General features: G+C 35.6%; 1 long non-coding RNA gene across 1 annotated transcript; it reads right to left on the minus strand.

Moving 5' to 3' along the window:
- Positions 1-522: 522 nt before the first annotated feature.
- Positions 523-6,471, minus strand: LOC131251386 (uncharacterized). The gene is made up of 3 exons (XR_009173800.1): positions 6,320-6,471; positions 1,976-2,101; positions 523-954 (listed from the first exon to the last, which is right to left on the minus strand). It is a non-coding gene; the product is annotated as an uncharacterized LOC131251386 (long non-coding RNA).
- Positions 6,472-7,037: the final 566 nt, after the last annotated feature.

The following is a 7,037-nucleotide window of genomic DNA, read 5'->3' on the forward strand; positions in this document are numbered from 1 at the left end:
TCCGCATGCCTGTGCAAGAGATACTACCACAGTCCTTTAAGAACAGATGGCCAGTTTCCATCGAATCTTTCCCACCGTGTGTCCCCTCAGAGAGTCATATCTCCTGCATACCGGTGCCTAGTAGTCTAGCACAGTTCTCATTATATAACTTTGGCCAGCTCCAATGTCCGTGACCGTGAGGTGTCCTAAAATCTAAAACCATGCACGTCGCATAAGCACACAAACAGGGAGGGTTCTTTCTGTGGGTCCCATTTCATATCTAGCATGCACAACAACCCAAAACCCAGCATGATAAAAAGAAACACATGATAAGCCTAGATTGTGGGCCGGTTCTGCTGTAGTTCGTCAGTAAGGGGTTTTGAAGCAGGAGGTTTCAAGCTTTGCCTTTCCGGTTGAGTTGGCAAAAATCAATCCAAGACAGGATTTTTTGCGCCCATTTCCTCTTGTGAGAAATGAGACAAGTGATTGCAGAGTACATCTAAACGCACAATAAGACTATATCTATTGGTTTCTGCAAAAAACTAATCTCAACTTGAAGTGTATTATAAATAGTTCTCCTTCCAAAAATTGACATTTTACTAAGAAACTTGGACACTAATGACCATGTTAAGGAATCTAGAACCAGGTTGGAGTTCTGAAGCGTCATGAGCAGCAGCAGAAAGAACATTGAGTAGGCAGATGGATTGTCAATCATCACCATAGGCACACTACAGCCACTGAAGTTAATCAGGGAGTGAATGATGAATTGATCCTGGCCGGTGTCTCTGCAGCAGAAATACCCAGTGCTGATCTTGAGGTTTCCCACTTGTGAGGTAGTTAGTTCCAACTTCCAACTGCAAACCATGAAGAAATAATCTGGACACAACAAATAGGCAGGAACATCTGAATGACGAGACTTCAATCTATCACTCATCCTTCCTCATCGGTTGACTCTTCTGGTGCTTCTTTCAGCCACTGCAACCAATTCCCACATATGGGTCAGCCTTTAAGGTGTGAGTGTTCAATGAATTAAGAAATATGATATGTTTGATGTAGCCATTTGCTTGGCCAACAGAGTACACGGGGCCCATCTTTTGGTTATCCAAACTGTTCTGTGGTGGCTTATCTACGACCAGCAGACATCTCCATGATCACCTGCCATCAGAGTATCTTACCTATCAGATGTGGCCCATTTGCAAGCCACCAATGAGATTTCTACAATCATCTGACCCGAGATGGATAAGTAGGTAAGGTTACTGAAAGGTAGACCCTATCTGAACCATTTCTGGTTCAAACAGTATTATTATGGCAACGGGATGCATGCACCTTCAGGCGAAACAGTATTATTATTATTATTTTTCCATCCAGATGTGCATGCACAGGTAAGGATGATATGCTGTAAATCTACAGTGCTGGGCAGTATGCACATGCATGGCTGTCACAGGAATGGTTATGGTAATAGGGGAAAAAGAGTGCATATTTATTATGTTCTGCCCTCGAAAGTGAAGGGGAAATGGAGAGGACCAGTGCCAGGAGTTGGGACTCGTCACCTTCAAAAATGTGGCAAGTATGCAGAGGAAAGATGATGAGAAAATTCACTCAACGAGAGATTGAAGAGATGATTTATGAAAAATGTGCGAACATGGTGTGTGTGCAAGGTCTTGGCTACTCATACAGAGATCACCATGAAACTCCCTGACCCAAAAATAGAGGTTCAATTGTCGGGTTAGCCACCCACATAATTTAATATAGACCATTGGTGAAATTTCTACTGGAGCAAGTCTCATTCACTTGATGAGAGAACAGCCATGACTCTTTTGGCGTTATTGGTTGCGCGCTTACAGAATTCATGATACATCCTATTATTAGGAAGTAAAAATAAAAATAAAAATCTCCATTTAATGATTGTGGAGATGCAACTAAAAAGGAAAACTGGCTATTGTAATTAATAAATAAATTATTTACATCGATGGAAACAAAGTTATTTGGTGTGTACCTTGATGAATTGCTCTGACTGCTTCACAAATATTTTATCCGACTCATCAGCTCCTTCTTTCTCTGACTCCCATTGGAGAATCGCAGCTTCTGACACAATTTCTTTGTCATAAAGTTCATGCAAAACCTGCCAAAGAAAATTATAACATTTAATCCAGTATAACAAAAAGGGACGGACGCTAAAGAAGAATAAGGATTTCAGAACTTTGCATGTTATATGAGCGCAAAGACAATAGTTACAGTCATTTCAAGAGATCTGAAAATACTTGTGACTTGTTCCTAGTGTCAGTAACAGAATTAAGGAGATGCTTACGTATTTTTATTATTTATATATTTATTTTGTTTAGGATATGAGAGGATATGAGGCAGTACATGGAGGATATGATTTTGGAAGAAATGAGGAAGGATGCCCATCTAATATTTTTTAGAAGTGCATCCATATACAAGTCACATAAATTTCTTTCTACTTAAGAAGACAAAAACAATCAATACGTAAGGACTGCGAGTATACAAGGAGGGAGTTTGACAAACTCAACTAAATAATGGTTGTGGATGTTTACATTAAGAGATGGATGAAAGGGAGTAAATTAATAGGTGTCCAGCCTTCCAAATGGATTTTAAGCATCTACTCCCTGTCCCACCACTTTAATTGGCATGCACACCTCACCCATTCCAAAAGTTGCTTATGCTTATCTACCATCCTCCACAAGTTCCTTAGGATCTTTTCCAACCTACTAATCACATTGGCCAAATGCAGGAACATAGACATAATAAATTGGCATATTTGAAAAGCCTGCCTTTATCAACATAATTTTGCCTCCTAATGGCAAATATTCGTTTTCCACCACCCAGAAAATTTCCTTTCAATTCTCTCCACCAATGTGTCTCAAGCATGCCATAAATGCTTTCCGATGCAAGACGAGATTGCCTTACGCCTTCCACCCAAATACCTTAGCAAGTCTGGCTACTTGTCACTATCCGTCCTTTATGCCTATCTTTTGTCCCTCTACATAAGTTCCTTCAGATCTTTTCCAACCTATTAGTCACACTGGTCAAACCAGTGTTTTAAATATTGACGATATCAACTGATATATCCCACAATATATCTTGTATTCCACTTGTGTGATATGAAATGCGCTAGTAGTGCCGATATATCCAACATATTCGATTTAGTGAGCATTTTCAATTTTCGATCCATGTTTTTGTTGTAAATCATGTTAAACTAGTGTCAAATGATTACAAATCTGTGATTCTTCATGTTTTCCATGAAAAATCATGGATTTGGAACTTCAATTTCAGGATTTGAGGAAGATGAGTCAAGTTACGGAAAATTGAGACAAAAACAAAATTTTTCAATTTCTCGCAAATTAGTTGCAATCCAAACACAAAATTAAATATGTATATAACCTAATCTAGTGATTCTTCTTTTGCTTTTGAATGTATTGCTTGTGTTTCCATACTTCTCTTCTTAGGTTTATAAATTATATGAATAGACTTTGAATATACTTGCATTAGTTCAATTGGAAAGCGCACAAATTAGAACCCCATACAAAGGAAACCCTAGTATGTGCACTTTTTTTTTTTTTTTTTTTTGGTAATGTTTTGATTTCTAAGTATGTATTGTTGTCTTTTTTCAACATTCCTTGAAGTTTCATTGAAAAATCAACCAATTTCCCAATGTTCACACTTCACATGTTTCCCAACAACAGTTATACATTATGCGATACAACCAATATATCCCATGTGATAACTGATATGTATCCATATCCAAAGGGTGCGATACATTACGCGATAACGATATTTAAAACATTGGGTCAAACACTATAACCAATATTCGAGATATCGGTATCGTGTTACGCATCGTATCATTGGGATATAGATACATATTGGATATCACATGGGATATATCATTTGTATTGGGTAATTTATCGCACTTTTTGTGAAACATGGGGAGACATTAGGAAAAAAGTTGAATTTTTCAATGAAACTTCAGAGATTATTAAAAAAAGACCATAATACACACTTTTAAATCATAACATCTCAAAAAAAAAGTGTACATAGTAGGTTTCCTTTGTATGAGGTACTTAGCTATGCATTGTTTGACTAAATTAATGCAACTATGTTCAAATTGAATGCATACCATTTAGTATGTATGTGATAATCATTTCATCAAACACTTACTTTGAAACTAGTCTCAATTGACAGCTGGCTGAAGGGAAATTTCAATATATATAGGAAATTTCAATGTGTGTATATATATATATATATATATATATATATATATATATATATATATTTTATTAATTTTTAATTAAAAATGATTTTTATATTCCGAAAATTGACAAGGACTTAACAAATCAATAGACCAGCCCTCATACATGCTTGATTTTATTTTTCAAAAATTGACAAGTACTCAACAAATCAATAGATCGGCCCTCGTACATGCTTGATTTCATGTTTGGAGTGGAACATTGCAAGCAACTTGAGAAATTTGGAAATTTTCAAAAATTTCCCCAATTTTCCCCAAATCGGACTACCTACACTCAAATTTCGAAATTAGAGTGTATGTGATGATCATTTCATCAAATACTCTTAATACTTCTAAATTATTATCAATTGATAGCTTGTTGAAGGAAAATTTTGAAAAAAAAAATAAATATGGAGAACATGAAGAACCAATGGATATCGAAATCAAAGCTCCAACTCCATGATTTTTCATGCAAAACAAGAAGATCCAATGGATTTGTAACCATTTGAAACTGATTTAACATAATTTCAACAAAAAAAGGATCGGAAATTGAAAATGCTCGCTAGATCAAACATATGGGATATATCGGCACACCTGTACGTTTCGTATCGCACGAGTGGGATACAATATATATCATAGGATATATCGACCGATATCGTTGATATTTAAAACATTGGATATAACAAACCGAAATATTTGACAAGGTTGACTTTATCCATGTAATCCTGCCATCTAATGGAAGATATTTGCTTTTCAACCCTGCTCTACCTGGGCTAGAGACCAGGTAGCCACCACTAGCAGGCAGAATTATTCCCCCATTATCTACAAAATGATAGTAAGAAGTTTCTCCTTGAAAAGGCAACATGCCATGACAAAAATAAGCATTGCAAATCCATTATGTATGTACATCATATTACAATTCTACGCTTCCAGTGACTCTAGAATTTATAAAAATATTAAGTAAGCTTTCTTTCAAATTCCACATGAAGACACTATAGGAAAATTTTAGTACTAAAGGTTGTTTGATGCAAGGTTATACCATAATGGTCTAGTGGCCATAACTGCCACCACCTTTACCGTTGCGATACGAGCCGTAACAGCCTTTTATTTATTTATTATTATTATCATCATCATTATTATTATTATTTTGAAGAAAACTTGTATCGGCCTGTAATGGATCGTTATGGGTCATTTTTTCTGTAACAGCCATTACGACCACGTAACAAGTAACATCTACCACCATTACTGTTATGTAATGGCCTTTGCGGCCCTATTACGACACACCTTGGTTTGATGGCTTTAAGAACTATAAATTCTGCTTTCTTTGTAGGCACACATACCATCAATATTTACCATAAGGTAGGTATAATGCTTTTAGATGCATGATATTGAATCTTCTTCTTTTCTAACACGAGCCTTTGTACATGACCTAAATCATTGTAATCAGATTCATTTCCAATCATTATTTCTCTACTAAGATTTGTTTCAATTTTCAAATTATAACGCTCCAATTCACATTCCTTTTGACTTCCATGTACTTCCATAATGGTCTAGTGGCCATAACTGCCACCACCTTTACCGTTACGATACGAGCCGTAACAGCCTTTTATTTATTTATTTATTTATTATTATTATTATTATTTTGAAGAAAACTTGTATCGGCCTGTAATGGATCGTTATGGATCATTTTTTCTGTAACAGCCATTACAACCGCATAACAAGTAACATCTACCACCATTACTGTTATGTAATGGCCTTTGCGGCCCTATTACAACACACCTTGGTTTGATGGCTTTAAGAACTATAACTTCTGCTTTCTTTGTAGGCCCACATACCATCAATATTTACCATAAGGTAGGTATAATGCTTTTAGATACATGATATTGAGTCTTCTTCTTTTCTAACACGAGCCTTTGTATATGACCTAAATCATTGTAATCAGATTCATTTCCAATCATTATTTCTCTAATAAGATTTGTTTCAATTTTCAAATTATAACGCTCCAATTCACATTCCTTTTGACTTCCATGTACTTCGAAAAAAAAAGCATGCCATTTGAGTGTTAAGTTTTTCACTTGTCAGCAAAGAACTGTTTACCAATGCAAATAAAGGAGAAAATTCCCTGGAAGACTCCAAGCACATCTCTTCAAATTTCTGTATCACTTCAAACTGAAAGAAAGCCAAACATAAAAGACGTTAAGATGATCCAATAAAAGATTTAAGTATCCAATACAGTCTAATAAAGATGAGAATAATTAATAAGAAAAGATGAAAATAGACAAGCATCTCATCATTCATAACAGATTCATAACCAAGACAACTGAAGTTAGCTGAAGATCACTAGGGGTGGTGATGAAATAAAAACTTTCTCGTATAAATAAGACCCACAACAGTAAAAAGGCATCAAGACTGCTAGCATAAGATGTATTTATGAAAAGAACATTGACACATTCGTGACTAGTTATGAAAATGATATTCATATCATGAATGTGATAGAGGCTATGCTTTCATCTACGCTTCCATCTATGAAACATCAGAACAGAGGATATTTATTCCTAAGACTGGGAATATCACAAAGCAGCAAAAAATAAGTGCAGTGGAAGTACGAAACATCATGCTACACCTGATTCAAAAGAAGAAGAAGAAGAAAGGAAAAGGAAATTAACCATCACCTGTAAGGGCTTGTTTGGATTCATGGAAAGGAAAGGAAAAGAAACACAATTTCCCATGAAACTAATTTTCTATTGTTTGTGAAGACTTTTGTGAACTTCGTCTTTTTGTTGTAAAATCAACAAATGTATTTTCCCACATCTCC

The sequence above is a fragment of the Magnolia sinica genome, chromosome 7 (genome assembly GCF_029962835.1).
Source record: "Magnolia sinica isolate HGM2019 chromosome 7, MsV1, whole genome shotgun sequence".
Classification (NCBI taxonomy): domain Eukaryota; kingdom Viridiplantae; phylum Streptophyta; class Magnoliopsida; order Magnoliales; family Magnoliaceae; genus Magnolia; species Magnolia sinica.